This window comes from Mobula hypostoma, chromosome 2 (assembly GCF_963921235.1).
Source record: "Mobula hypostoma chromosome 2, sMobHyp1.1, whole genome shotgun sequence".
Taxonomy (NCBI): Eukaryota; Metazoa; Chordata; class Chondrichthyes; order Myliobatiformes; family Myliobatidae; genus Mobula; species Mobula hypostoma.
In genome coordinates, this window is record NC_086098.1 from 191,720,036 (window position 1) to 191,735,312 (window position 15,277).

Genomic DNA, 15,277 nt, shown 5'->3' on the forward strand with positions numbered 1-15,277 from the left:
ACCTTTATAAGCTTTGTGAAGATGAACACTGTGCAAAACATGAAGTCAAGCAAACACAAAAATATTTTCATACAATGTAAGCTCAAAGATATTGAAACAGAGTTAAGCTACTCAGCCCATCAAGTCTGCTTCACCATTCAATCATGGCCTATATTTTTTCCAGTCCCATTCTCCCGCCTTCTCTCTGACAAACCCCTTTACCAATTAAGAACCTATAAACCCAACAACAGCTGCTACAGCTCCCTATGCCTGAAGAAATTCAGCGTCAGTTTTGACAGGACATTATTCTGTGACTGTGCCCTTGGATCCCAGACTCTCCCATTAATGGAATCATCCTCTCACGTCAACTCTATTCAGGCCTTTCAATATCTGGCGCACTTCAATTGGAAAACCACTCCCCCACTCCTCAGCTCCGAGTACAGGCTCAGAATTGTCAAACACGGCTCATTTGTTATGACTTTCATTCCTGGGATCATTCTCGTGAACCTCCTCTGGACCCTCTCCACCGCCACTACACCTTTCCTTAGATATGAGGCCCAAGAACAGAATCAGGTTTATTAGCTCTGACATATGTCATGGCTCCCAGCATTGGACGATCATTAATCCAATCAAGTTTACGCCAGCTCTTAAAAGTACTCCCATCAGTCCCATTCTCCACATTTTCCTCAAACCTATACCCATCTACATATCCATCAATTCCACTCTAATTTTCCAATAGGTAAAAAAACTTCAACCTCCAACAACCTACACAAATATAAAAAGCAAAATACTTATGGTAAGAAATTCAAGTCTTAGTCATAGTTCCTTGTAGAACTCTCAGGTCAGAGGAGTGCATGTTCAAATTCCACCAGATACTTGAACACAGAAAAGAAATGCCAACTGACACCAAAGAGAAAATCTGAGCATTTTTTAAATGACACCAGCACATAGGTGTCAAGGCAAAGGAGGCGCGACAGCACCTCAACTTTCTTAGAAATTTGCATAGATCCAACGTCACTAAAAACTTTGTCTAACTTCTACAGATACACAGCAGAGAGTATCCTAACTGGCTGCATCATGGCCTGGTATGGAATCTCCAATGCCCAGAAACAGAGAAGGCTGCAGAAAGTGGTGGATAAAGCCCAGAGGACCACAGCGAAACCCTTCTCACCAATGTGTATATTTCATGGAGCCCTGCCACAAGAAAGCAGGTCCGTCATCAAAGAACCCCACAATCCACGCTATGTCCTCTTCTTGCTACTACCATCAGGCAGGAGGTACAGAAGCCTAATGTCCTACACAACCACATTCAGGAAAAGCTATTACACTACAACCATCAGGCTCCTGAACTGGCATGGATAACTTCATTCACCTCTACTCCGAACTGATACTATGACCCACACACTCATTTTCAAGGACTTTCAATGTTCTCAGTATTATTTCTATTTGTAGAGTTTGTCTCCTTCTGCACATTGCTGTTTGTCAATCTTTGTCCGTTTATGAATAGCATTTTATAAAATTCTATTGCATTTCTTGAGCAATACGCGCAAAATGCTGGAGCATTTCAAGCAGCATCTATGAAGGGGAATAAATAGTCAGTGGATGTTTCGGGCAGAGACGCTTCAGCAGGACTGGAAATGAAGGGAGCAGAAGCCAACATAAATAGGTGAAGGGAGTGGAAAGAGTACAAAATGGCAGGTGAAAGGTGAAACCAGGTGAGGGGGAAGGAGGATGGAGTTGGGGGGTGGAGTGTTGAATGAAGTAGGAAGCTGGGAGGTGATAGGCGGAAGAGGTAAGGGACTGAACAAGAAGACTAACAGGAGAGGGCAGTGGATCATGAAAGGAGACACGATTTGTTTTTCCTGTAAATGCCTGTAAGAAAATGAATCTCAAGGTAGTATATGCGCACTTTGATAATAAATATACATCGATTTCGATATTATGCAATCTTTCTTTGAACTGCTTCTAATGTATTAACATCCTTACTTCGATAAGGAGGCCAATACTGTACACAAAACTTCAGATGTGTTCCAACCAATGCCTTGTATAAGACCGTAAGTCATAGGAGGAGAATTAGGCTGCTCAGCCCATCGAGTTTATTCCTCGATTCCATCATGGCTGACTTATTATCCATCTCTACCCCATTCTCCTGGTAACCTTTGATGCCCTTACTAAACGAACCAACCTCTGCTTTAAATATACTCAATGCCTCGTCTTCCACAGGCATCTACAGTGATGAATTCTAGATTCACCACCTTCTAGCTAAAGAAATTCCTCATCTCTTCTATTGTTACAGCTATGTAGGACCCTGGGCAGACCCCACTTGGAGTACTGTGCTCAGTTCTGGTCACCTCACTGCAGGAAGGATGTGGAGACTATAGAAAGGTTGCTGAGGAAATTTACAAGGATGTTGCCTGGATTGGGGAGCATGCCTTATGAGAATAGGTTGAGTGAACTTGGCCTTTTCTCCTTGGAGCGACAGAGGATGAGAAGTGATCTGATAGAGGTGTATAACCATCATTTGGGAGATTTTAACAAGGCCAGTCTGAAAAAAAATCACTAAACAATTACCATCAACAGATCACATGCAATATCACAGCAAAGAACACACTGGACCACTGTGACACCACCATCAAGAATACCTACCGTGCTATTCCATGCCCTCACTTTGGGAAGTCTGATCACCTGGCTGTACTTCTACTCCCCGAGTATAGACAGAGACTGAAGACTGCAGCACCAGCAGTGAGGACCAAGAAGGTATGGACAAGGGAAGCACAGGAATGCCTACAGGACTGCTTTGAATCGGTGGACTGGACTGTATTCAGGGATTCATCTTTGAATCTGGACGAGTATGCTGCAGCTGTTACCGACTTCATTAAAACCTGTGTGGATGAGTGTGCGCCTACAAAGACTTGCTGTACATTCCCAAAACAAAACCGTTGATGAACCAGGAGATACGTCATCTGCTGAAGGCTATATCTGTGGCATTCAAGTCTGGCAACCCAGGCCTGTACCAAAAAACCAGGTATGATTTGCAGAGGGCTATTTCAAGGGTGAAAAGACAATTTTGAATGAGGTTGGAGGCGACATTGGATGCAAGGCAACTCTGGCAGGGTCTGCAAGACATTACTTCCTACAAAGCGAAACCCAGTAGCATGAATGGCAGCGATGCTTCACTACCAGATGAACTCAATGCTTTCTATGCACGCTTTGAAAGGGAGAACACAACTACAGCTATGAAGATCCCTGCTGCACCTGATGATCCTGTGATCTCAGTCTAACATCGGCCTCTGAGACAGTCTTTACAGAGAGTGAACCCTCACAAGGCAGAAGGTCCCGATGGAGTACCTGGTGAGGATCTGAAAACCTGTGCCAACCAACTAGCAGGAGTATTCGACATTTTCAACCTCTCACTGCTATGGGCAGAAATTTCCACTTGCTTCAAAAAGGCAACAATTATACCAGGGCGTAAGAAGAATAATGTGGGCTACCTTAACGACTATCGCCCAGTAGCACTCATATCGACAGTGATAAAATGCTTTGAGAGGTTGGTCATGACTAGACTGAACTCCTGCCTCAGCAAGGACCTGGAAACATTGCAACTTGTCTATCGCCACAATAGGTCAATGGCAGGCGCAATTTCAATGGTTTTAGACCACCTGGGCAACACAAACACCTACGTCAGGATGCTGTTCATCGACTATAGCTCAGCATTTAATACCATCATTCCTACCATCTTGATTGAGAAGTTGCAGAACCTGGGCCTCTGTACCTCTCTCTGCAATTGGATCCTTGACTTCCTAACCGGAAGACCACAGTCTGCGCAGATTGGTGATAACATATCCTCCTCGCTGACTATCAACACTGGTACACCTCAGGGGTGTGTGCTTAGCCCACTGCTCTACTCTCTATATACACATGACTGTGTGGCCAGGCATAGCTCAAATGCCATCTATAAATTTGATGACGATACAACCATTGTTGGTAGAATCTCCGGTGGTGACGAGAGGGCGTACAGGAGTGAGATATGCCAACTAGTGGAATGGTGCCTCAGCAACAACCTGGCACTCAACATCAGTAAGATGAGAGAGCTGATTGTGGACTTCAGGAAGGGTAAGACGAAGGAACACATACCAATCCTCATAGAGGGATCAGCAGTGGAGAGAGTGAGCAGCTTCAAATTCCTGGGTGTCAAGATCTCTGAGGATCTAACCTGGTCCCAACATATCAATGTAGTTATAAAGAAGGCAAGACAGAGGCTATACTTCATTAGGAGTTTGAAGAGATTTGGCATGCCAAGAAATACACTCAAAAACTTCTATAGTCGTACAGTGGAGAGCATTCTGACAGGCTGCATCACTGTCTGGTATGGAGGGGCTGCTGCACAGGACCAAAAGAAGCTGAAGGTTGTAAATCTAGTCAGCTCCATCTTGGGCAATAGCCTACAAAGTACCCAGGACATCTTTAGGGAGCAGTGTCTCAGAAAGGCAGCGTCCATTATTAAGGACCTCCAGCACCCAGGGCATGTCCTTTTCTCACTGTTACCATCAGATAGGGGGTACAGAAGCCTGAAGGCACACACTCAGCAATTCAGGAACAGCTTCTTCCCCTCTGTCCTCCGATTCCTAAATGAACGTTGAATCTTCGGACACGACTTCACTTAAAAAAAATACACATCATTTCTATTTTTGTACGTTTTTTAATCTATTCAATACACATAACTGATTTACTTGTTTATTTATGTTCTATTTATTATTTTTTTCCTCTCCGCTAGATTATGTATTGCATTGAACTGCTGCTGCTAAGTTAACAAATTTCACAACACATGCTAGTGATAATAAACCTGATTCTGATTATAAGACGATGAGAGGCATTGATCATGTGGATAGTCAGAGGCTTTTTCCCAGGCTGAAATGGCTAACATGAGAGGGCACAGTTTTAAGGTGCTTGGAAGTAGGTATAGAGGAGATGTCAGGGGTAAGTTGTTGTTTTTTTCTTCCCCCACACAGAGAGTGGTGAGTGTGTGAAATGGGCCGCTGGCGACGGTGGTGGAGGCGGATACAATAGGGTCTTTTAAGAGACTCTTGGATAGGTACATGGAGCTTAGAAAAATAGAGGGCTATGGCTAACCCCAGGTAACTTCTAAAGTAAGTACATGTTTAACACAGCATTGTGGGCCTAAGGGCCTGTACTGTGCTGTAGGTTTTCTATGTTCTACGTTAAGGGATTCCGAGACTGTGCCCTCTTGTCCGAGACTCCATCCCCACGGAAAATATCCTTTCTACATCCACTCTGTCATGGCTGATTTGTTATCGTTTGCAAAACCATTCTTCTGCCTTCTACCCGTGACCTTTGACCCTTACTAATTAAGAACCTATCAGCCTCTACGTTAACTATCCCAACAGCCAGGCCTCCACAGCCATCTGTGGTAATGAATTCCACAGATTCACCACCCTCTAACTCAAGAAATTCCTCCTCATTTCTGTTCTAAAGGGATGTCTTCCTGTTCTGATTCTGTGCCCTTTGGTCCCAGACACCCACATTAAAGGAAACACCCTCTCCACATCCACTCTACCTAGGCCTTCCAATATACGATAGGTTTCAATGAGATCTCCCCCCATTCTTCTAAACTCCAGCAAGTACAGGCACAGAGCCATCACAACTGAAGCACAACTTCCTTATTTTTGTTTTCAGTTCCCTTTGCAATAAATGATAAAGATTTTGTTAACCTTCCTAATTACTTTCTGTATCGGCATACATAAATCATACACTAGAAAACCCTCATTCCACTTTCTTTTGTCAGGAAACTTTACATATGCAGCACTACAAACGGTTTTCAAATGCAGCTTGTTACCTGATGTTTGGTGAACTTTTTAAAAACTCAATGTTGGCAGAAGACATTTCCTACATTTAATAGGGACAGTGAGCAAAACCAAGCAATTTTATGAGAATACTATTTTCTCTCATGATTATTATTATAATCACTTGTATCTATTCAAGATTGTGACTATTTCAAGATTCTTTAATGTCATTTCCAGTACTTAAGTGTAAAGGAGAACAAAATAAATTGTTACTCTAGTTCCAATGCAGCACAAAAAAGCATAAAGAACACAATAATTAAAACAAAAAATATAAATACATAGAATAGCTTATTAACATAAATTGATTACATGTCCATAAAGTGATGCTAGGCACAGGGGTGTCTGTACATAGGGTGATTCTGACAGGAAATGATAAAGTAGAGGTGGGGTAGCAGGTGGAGGTGTTGATCAGCTTTGGGAAAGTAACTGTTTTTGAGCCTGTTGGTCCTGCCCTGGATTGCAGTATAGCCCCCTCCTTGATGGGAGTGGGACAAACAGTCCACAAGCAGGGTGGGTGGGATCCTTCATGATGTTATGGGCCTGTTCCGGCACCTTTTTGTATCTACGTCCTTGCGGTGGAGTGGCTGGTGCCAGTGACACATTGGGCAGTTTGTGGTTTTAGCTACCCTGTGGAGCCTTCCTTTCTGCCACAGTGCAGTTTCCATACGGTGCAGTGTTGCAGCATGTTAGGATGCTCTCTACTGCGCATCTGTAGAAGGACATGGGTGCAGATGGTGTATAGTCCAGTTCTCTTCAGCATCCTCAAAAAGTAGAGGCATTCGTGAGCTTTCTTGAGCATGGTTCTGGGACCACGAGAGGTTTTGCGAGATGTGCACTCCCAGGAGTTCGAAACTGCTCACAGTTTCCACTGCTGTGCTGTCAATGTAAATAGATTTCTGACCATATTTAAAGTGAAAAGTAATACACATTGAAAGAGTGAAATGCAAGAGATGAAATAAACTTCTGAAATTTGATGACACATTCAAATAGAAAGTTCTCCTTAAAAATACATATTATCTTGTACTTTGATATAGTAAAAGCCTGTTTTAAAAAACATCACAGAAATTCTTTTTTAAACCTGGCCAACGTTAATTTAAGCATTCAAATGTTTCATCTATCACATATGCTAAACATGAACTTCTATTTATTGAGCAAACATTTTGCATGAATCTATAAAGTTTTCATCCAATCAGGATTAACCTCAGTAACTTTTGTGACGATTATGCCACAAAACCCAACATGGCCAAACATGCAGTAGAACTACTTTTCTCCACTACTGTACAATAAATAATTAGCCTTGCAGTGGAATGAAACATAATCGTCCATCAACCCAGCTAGCATCTATAAGACAACATAAATTAACTAACCAGCAAAGCATTTCAGCACAATTCACATGCCTGTATATCAGGTGTACTCTGTTGTATAGTTCATTTAAGTGTTTCAAGAATGTGATCACATGAAATAATTTAAGACAACTGGTTTATGTCAAGAAGCCCTCATGGAACTCCTTTAAAAGTGACTCTCTTAGACCAGATAAGCCCTCGGTATGTGTTTCTCTGTACATGTGGGACTTTTAATGTCCACAGCGCTGGACACGCTCCGCAGCTGTGGACTCATTTTTAGAGGACTCTACGGTAATGTTCCACGCTCTGGTTACTCTTTTTTTTCACTATTTGCAGGATGTGATCGTGGTGTTTTGGCACGGAACCAGTACTGTGGCTGAGGCCCGCAGTCATCAGCACAGTGCTAAACTGAACAGATTCTGTGATGGCTGTGGCTCCCAGACCGTTTCCAGGGCTCTGCGTTTTGATGTTTAATATTCTCTGTGTTACTTGCTTGCTTTTTGCTGTTGGCGCAATTTGTTCTTTTATTTGAGGGTTGGGCGTTTGAGGTTTTCTTTAAATGAGTTCCATGCTTTTCTTCATATCGTGGCAGTTTGCAGCAGGATGAATCTCAGGGTTGTACACTGCTTGCATAATCTGATAATAAATGTGCTTCGAACTTTGAAAGAGAAGCAGGGAAATGGGATGAGTTTGGCAACTCCAGAAGAGCTACGAATATATTCCATGCTTCTACAGGTCACAATGCAAGAATAATTTGTACCATGGTTATACTTTCATTACACAGCTATCCAGTTTGCAATGAAACAGCTTTCCTGACCGCCATATCGTACTTTGGACATTTCACTCTCTTCTCTAAAAACTCAAGTGTTCCACAAGCTTTAATCAAAAATCCTGATCCAGAGAAATCCAACTGAATGAACACCTACCTTGGCGAAAAGCCCGGAGGGAACTCTGACCACAGCAATTCAAAGCACATATTTCACAGAAGTTACTGAAAAACCCTTCACTTACAAAATTTGGCTTCGATCTAAAGTTGGAGCCATAAGGTATTTAAAGTATTTAACTCTGTTTCATTCTGGTCCATAATTCATTTCTTATCGTACCAGATAAACAAGTCAAAGATAAAAGATGAAAATTCCCTAAAAGTGGCGTCACAGGTAGATAGGGTCGTAAAGAGAGCTTTTGGTGCATTGGCCTTTATTAATCAAAGTATTGAGTATAAGAGCTGGAATGTTATGATGAGGTTATATAAGGCATTGGTGAGGCCGAATCTGGAGTATTGCGTTCAGTTTTGGTCACCAAATTACAGGAAGGATATAAATAAGGTTGAAAGAGTGCAGAGAAGGTTTACAAGGAAGTTGCTGGGACTTGAGAAACTCAGTTACAGAGAAAGGTTGAATAGGTTAGGACTTTATTCCCTGGAGCGTAGAAGAATGAGGGGAGATTTGATAGAGGTATATAAAATTATGATGGGTATAGATAGAGTGAATGCAAGCAGGCTTTTTCCACTGAGGCAAGGGGAGAAAAAAACCCCAGAGGACATGGGTTAAGGGTGAGGGGGGAAAGTTTAAAGGGAATATTGGGGGGGGGCTTCTTCACACAGAGAGTGGTGGGAGTATGGAATGAGCTGCCAGAAGAGGTGGTAAATGCGGGTTCTTTTTTAACATTTAAGAATAAATTGGACAGATACATGGATGGGAGGTGTATGGAGGGATACGGTCCGTGTGCAGGTCAGTGGGACTAGGCAGAAAATGGTTCGGCACAGCCAAGAAGGGCCAAAAGGCCTGTTTCTGTGCTGTAGTTCTTCTATGGTTTTCTTCTAATAGTTTTATTGGTCACATGTACATCAAAATACACAGGGAAGTGCATTGTTTGCATCAAACCGGGAGGAGAAGATGGCGGCGCAACGCAGTTTGCAGCGGCCACTCTGGTGATGATGTCTGTTATTTGCCAAGAAGGGTGCCGTGCACAATCCTGATTTGATGGAGACAGATGTGAGAGCACGGAGGAACATCTGGTGAAACTTCTGAAATGCCTGCTTCGCTGCTGCTGCTACTGTGTGGTCCAGAATCTCCGGAGGGGAAGGCCCTGGGTCCTCACCTTTGCTTGTTGCTTGGCGGCTGGGACAGGGTCAAAGCGCTCGGCAGAGGATGTGTCGGAGGGGCTGGTTGAAGGCTCAAAGTTTTCGGACGGACTCACAGTCCGCTGCAGTCGGGTGCTTCCAATGACGCTGCATCAGCAAGTTGGCGGCGCTTGGAGGTTCATGGCAGGGAGGGAAAGTTCCTCCCTTCTGCCGCCTGCATGAGATGATGAGTCTATTGGGACTTCGAGACTTTTTTTTAAAAAAGTGCCCGTGGTCTGCTCTTTATCAAATTATGGTATTGCTTTGCACTGTTTTAACTATATGTTATAATTATGTGGTTTTGTCAGTTTTAGTCTTGGTTTGTCCTGTGCTTTTCTTGTGATATCATTCTGGAAGAACATTGTATCATTTTTTAATGCATGCAATTCTAAATGACAATAAACGAGGATTGAGTGTCCTCATAATCTAATCTAATCTAAATCAAATCAGCAAGGACTGTGCCACGCTTTCGATACTAACACAGCATGCCTACAACTCAATAATGCTAACCCATAGGGCTTTGGAATGTGAGGGGAAACCAGAGCACCCAGACAAAACCCACACGGTCACGGACAGAATGTCTAAACTCCTGTCAAGCAGTGGCAGGAACTGAACCCTGATCAATGATCGCTGCTACTGTCACAGCGTTGTGCCAACCGTAACGCTCCCGCGCCCTCCTCAAGGTTAGAACTACTTTGGCTGTAATACGGTGCTGTCAGGAATTGTGAGGTTAACAACAGAGAGGAGCAGAGGAAGGAGACGATGTGGAATTGTGAGCATGTGCATGGACACCATCACGGGAAAATTTGTGAGGTGCGACAGGGAGGAGGGAAATGAAGGGAAGGGAGACTGATAGATAAATTGAATTAATAGGACTATGGTCTACGGCAACAAGAGGAATTTTCTGGCACACATCTTTCATTTCAGATTTTTTTTTGCTTTAAATTAGCCTTTTTAGATTTACTTCCAGAATATAACCACAGGCCTGCTTAAGTGGAAACCTCAGTCAATACCTCACCAACCAAGGCCAAAAGAACATCAGTCTTTTTCCAGAGCTTAGCCTTTTGTTGAGGAATCACATCCAAGAACTCAGTAATCAACATGATTAAGAAAGTACTCATCATATCCTGATAGAGCTTGGGTTTGCAACACATTTCATTATTAAGGTTTAATTGTCACATGTACATTGAAACATTAAAACATACAGTGAAGTGGGTCAATGACCAACACAAAGTGAAGATGTGCCGAGGACAGCCCAACAAGTATCTCTATGCCTCTGGCACCAATATAGCATGCTTGCAACTTACTAACCCTAATCTGTATGTTTTTGGAAAGTGCAAAGAAACCAGTACACCCAGAGGAAACCCAGTCTGTCATGGGGAGAATGTGCCAAGTCAGGAAATGAACTCTAGTCTTCTAATCGGCATTGCTGTAAACTGTTATACTTACCACTATGCTACCGTGTCACCCTACATTTCAACTTCACCGGAATTGCCTTCAAAAGCTACAGGTACCATTCAAACAAAGCACGATGTAACTCAGCCAGAAGCACAAACTCTGTAAATCCAGCTGAAAATCCTTGCAGCAATTACAATTAAGTACTGTAACATAAAGAGCACAAACCACTTTGTAACATTATAAATGAATTATTAAACTTTGGGCTATAATTGCAGAACTTTAAAACACAACTATAAAATTAGTGGGCCTTACGCAGGATTCCAATTCAATGTTTACAGTAGGCACTTGGTGTTTTATGCATATGTAGGTTTCCACTACTCAAAGTCTACTTCATAGCAAATTAAGCACATCTTCAAGCTTTTTATAAGTGCCATAAAAAGTCTTTTAAACTAGGCTGAGGAAAAGTCTGATAAAGCAAACTCGAACATAAACCAATTACATGTACTCTCCCTCCACTACTACCACCACACCCTCACCCCACAGCTAAAAAAGATTTGTTACTACATTCATCATTAATCTCATTTAACTGATCAAGCACGACTTATTCTCATCTATTAATACAAATTCCTCCTTAAGGTACTCCTTCAAATGCACCTCATCAAATCCCAACACTTCATTTGTGGTTCAAGATGAATCCATTTACACTAATGATGCCTTAGGAAGCTCTTTCATATTTAAATTTTAATTTTTTCCATGACAAAGTATCAAAGATATGGCTCATAATAGAGGATATCCAAAATTTATTTACCACTTCAGAACTAATTCGAAAACCTTCCACATTTTACAAAAGTGAAACTGTTCTATGTTTCTAAATTATAGTTACAAATACTTACTAAGAAAAATAAGCAAAACCTAATTGCAGTTTTTACCAAATAATCTTGTCAATATAGATTAATAGAATTTTTTTTACACATTAAAGTTTAAAGCATGTATTTCTATATGACACATGGTGGTAAAAGTCACAGATGTTATTAAATAGCATTGCTATTTATAGGAAGATGAGAAAAACTGTGAAAGTAAGCAAATAAGAAAATTAAGAATACACCTAGCAAGAACATGCAGAGTACCCAAACACAGCTGAGTGACAATGTGACAGTAAAAATGATGAGATTCTTTGTGGACAGTAGGTACAAAAGGACCTGCTTTATAGAAGTTTGGGATTGGTAGTAATGGAATCATTTATAACTTAATTTACAAAAAAATCTAGTTTAACTACCCTTTTACTACCAACAACTTGATGCAATCTTTCAGTAAATATGTTTAAATAGGAGAACTGTGTAGTGTGAGTCATTGTCCCGTGCAAAAGGAAGAACTCAGAAGACTCAGGTTACAACAGAAGCACATTGCCTAACTCATGAGCAAGATTGGGAAAATCTTCCAGGAAGATTATTAATTTACTAATGCACCAGAGTATATCACTCACTAGTAAAAGCAAACAGGAGAAGAACACACAAATTTTGCGATAGGCTACAAGAAATACCAGTTCAAAATTTGGACAAAACTAAAATTCCACCTCTAGATGATTCTGAAAGTCTTCAAAGTTCGTAGTAAACTTATTATCAATGTATGTACTGTATTTGTCATCATATACAACTTGAGTTACATTTTCTTGCAGACATTTAAAGAAGAATAAAGAAACATAGAACATAGAATAGAACAGCACAGTACAGGCCCTTTGGCCCACAATGTTGTGCCAACCCTCAAACCCTGCCTCCCATGTAACTCCCCACCTTAAATTCCTCCATATACCTGTCTAGTAGTCTCTTTTTCACTAGTGTATCTGCATCCACCACTGACTCAGGCAGTGCATTCCACGCACCAACCACTCTCTGAGTAAAAAAACCTTCCTCTCATATCCCCCTTGAACTTCCCACCCCTTACCTTAAAGCCATGTCCTCTTGTATTGAGCAGTGGTGCCTTGGGGAAGAGGCGCTGGCTATCCACTCTATCTATTCCTCTTATCATCTTGTATACCTCTATCATGTCTCCTCTCATCCTCCTCTTCTCCAAAGAGTAAAGCCCTAGCTCCCTTAATCGCTGATCATAATCCATACTCTCTAAACCAGGCAGCATCCTGATAAATCTCCTCTGTACCTTCTCCAATGCTTCCACATCCTTCCTATAGTGAGGCGACCAGAACTGGACACAATACTCCAAGTGTGGCCTAACCAGAGTTTTATAGAGCTGCATCATTACATTGCGACTCTTAAACTCTATCCCTCGACTTATGAAAGTTAACACCCCATAAGCTTTCTTAACTACCCGATCCACCTGTGAGGCAACTTTCAGGGGTCTGTGGACATGTACCCCCAGATCCCTCTGCTCCTCCACACTACCAAGTATCCTGCCATTTACTTTGTACTCTGCCTTGGAGTTTGTCCTTCCAAAGTGTACCACCTCACACTTCTCCGGGTTGAAATCCATCTGCCACTTCTCAGCCCACTTCTGCATCCTATCAATGTCTCTCTGTAATCTTTGACAATCCACTACACTATTTACAACACCACCAACCTTTGTGTCGTCTGCAAACTTGCCAACCCACCCTTCTACCCCCACATCCAGGTCGTTAATACAAATCACGAAAAGTAGAGGTCCCAAAACAGATCCTTGTGGGGCACCACTAGTCACAACCCTCCAATCTGAATGTACTCCCTCCACCACAACCCTCTGCCTTCTGCAGGCAAGCCAGTTCTGAATCCACCTGGCCAAACGTCCCTGGATCCCATGCCTTCTGACTTTCTGAATAAGCCTACCATGTGAAACCTTGTCGAATACCTTACTAAAATCCATATAGATAACATCCACTGCACTACCCTCATCTATATGCCTGGTCACCTCCTCAAAGAACTCTATCAGGCTTGTTAGACACGATCTGCCCTTCACAAAGCCATGCTGACTGTCCCTGATCAGACCATGATTCTCTGAATGCCCATAGATCCTATCTCTAAGCATCTTTTTCAACAACTTTCCCACCATAGACATAAGGCTCACTGGTCTATAATTACCCGGACTATCCCTACTATCTTTTTTTGAACAAGGGGACAACATTCGCCTCCCTCCAATCCTCCGGTACCATTCCCGTGGACAACGAGGACATAAAGATCCTAGACAGAGGCTCAGCAATCTCTTTCCTCGCCACACAACAGAATTCTGTTCTAACACAACAGAATTTATGAAAACAATACATAACAAAGACCAAAGCATACCCAATGTGCAAAAAGAGGACAAATTGTGCAAACAATAAATGAAAAAGTAAATGAATAACCCTGAGAACATGAGTTGTGGTAGGCATCCTTGAGAGTCTACAGCAGCCTTTTTCAACCTTTTTGCCCTGGAGGAACTTTTGAAATAATTTTCAGGTCTCAGGGGACCCACGCTTAAAAATTATTATATCTACAGCTCACGGTAAGTTAGCGTGATCACTAAGTTCCAGAGTATAATAACCCAAATATAATCATCATTGCTCTTTTGAGTAAAGAATGAATTTTTAGCCAACCCTTCTTGAAAAAAAATTGATAGTTAAGCCTAGCATCTCTCTTGAAATTAATCTTTCTTTCCCTTTGATAAATTTTAAAAACTTATTAGGCAAACATTTTAATTAAGCTACTTAAAACATGAAAATTTATTGACAACGTTGAATGGTAAAGTTACTAACAACCATAAGCCAAAGCTATATGAATAAAAATATAACCTAAAAATAAACACAATTTTATACAAGACTTTGAAAAAAACATTTTCTAACTAAGTGACATGATCAGGCTCAAATATAGGGTTATTATGCTTGTTTTTCGCTGCATAAATACTCAATTCTGTGTCGAACTTGAGATAAGGACTGATGGACTTCACCTTCAACTGAAATGAGACAATTTCTATCCTTGCCCTTGATGCTTATTAAACAAGTAAAAGCTTGCTCATGCATGTAAGCAGTTGGAAACTGCAGCAAAATGTTCATTGCTTCCCTATGAACGGCAGGATATACTTCTTTCACAGAAATCCAGAACTTATCCAGGAGTAGATCAGTAAATCTCATCTAGAGTACATGATCAGACTACATCTCACAAAGTTTTTCCTCTTCCCTCAAAGTCAATTATTGTTATTGTGCCAAGTACAGATACAAAGCCAATGAAATGCAGTTAGCATCTGACCAGAAATGCAAAGAATAGTGTTATTTACAAAATTAACTGCGAATAAAAAGTAAGTGCTATAGCACACAAATATAAAAGTACTGAGACAGGACAATATGGGTGCAATACTGCTTAGCGCTGTGATGTGAGGTTCAGCAGGGTCACAGCCTCAGGGAAGAAGCTCTTCCTCTGCCTGCTAGTGCGGGAGTGGAGGCTGCTGTAGCACCTACTGGATGGGAGGAGAGTAAAAGGTCCATGGTTAGGGTGAGATGCATCCTAGATAATGTTTTTCACTCTGCCCAGGCAACGTTTATGGTAGATATTCTCAATGGTGGGCAATCGGGTGCCCAATAATCCACTGGGCAGTTTTCACCACACGCTGGAGTGCTT

At 41.7% G+C, this 15,277-nt stretch overlaps 1 protein-coding gene across 2 annotated transcripts in view; it reads right to left on the minus strand.

The window, feature by feature from the left end:
* Window positions 1-15,277, minus strand: part of acss2 (acyl-CoA synthetase short chain family member 2) — an 80,964-nt gene that overhangs the window by 47,609 nt on the left and 18,078 nt on the right. The gene's annotated exons all lie outside the window — the stretch shown is intronic.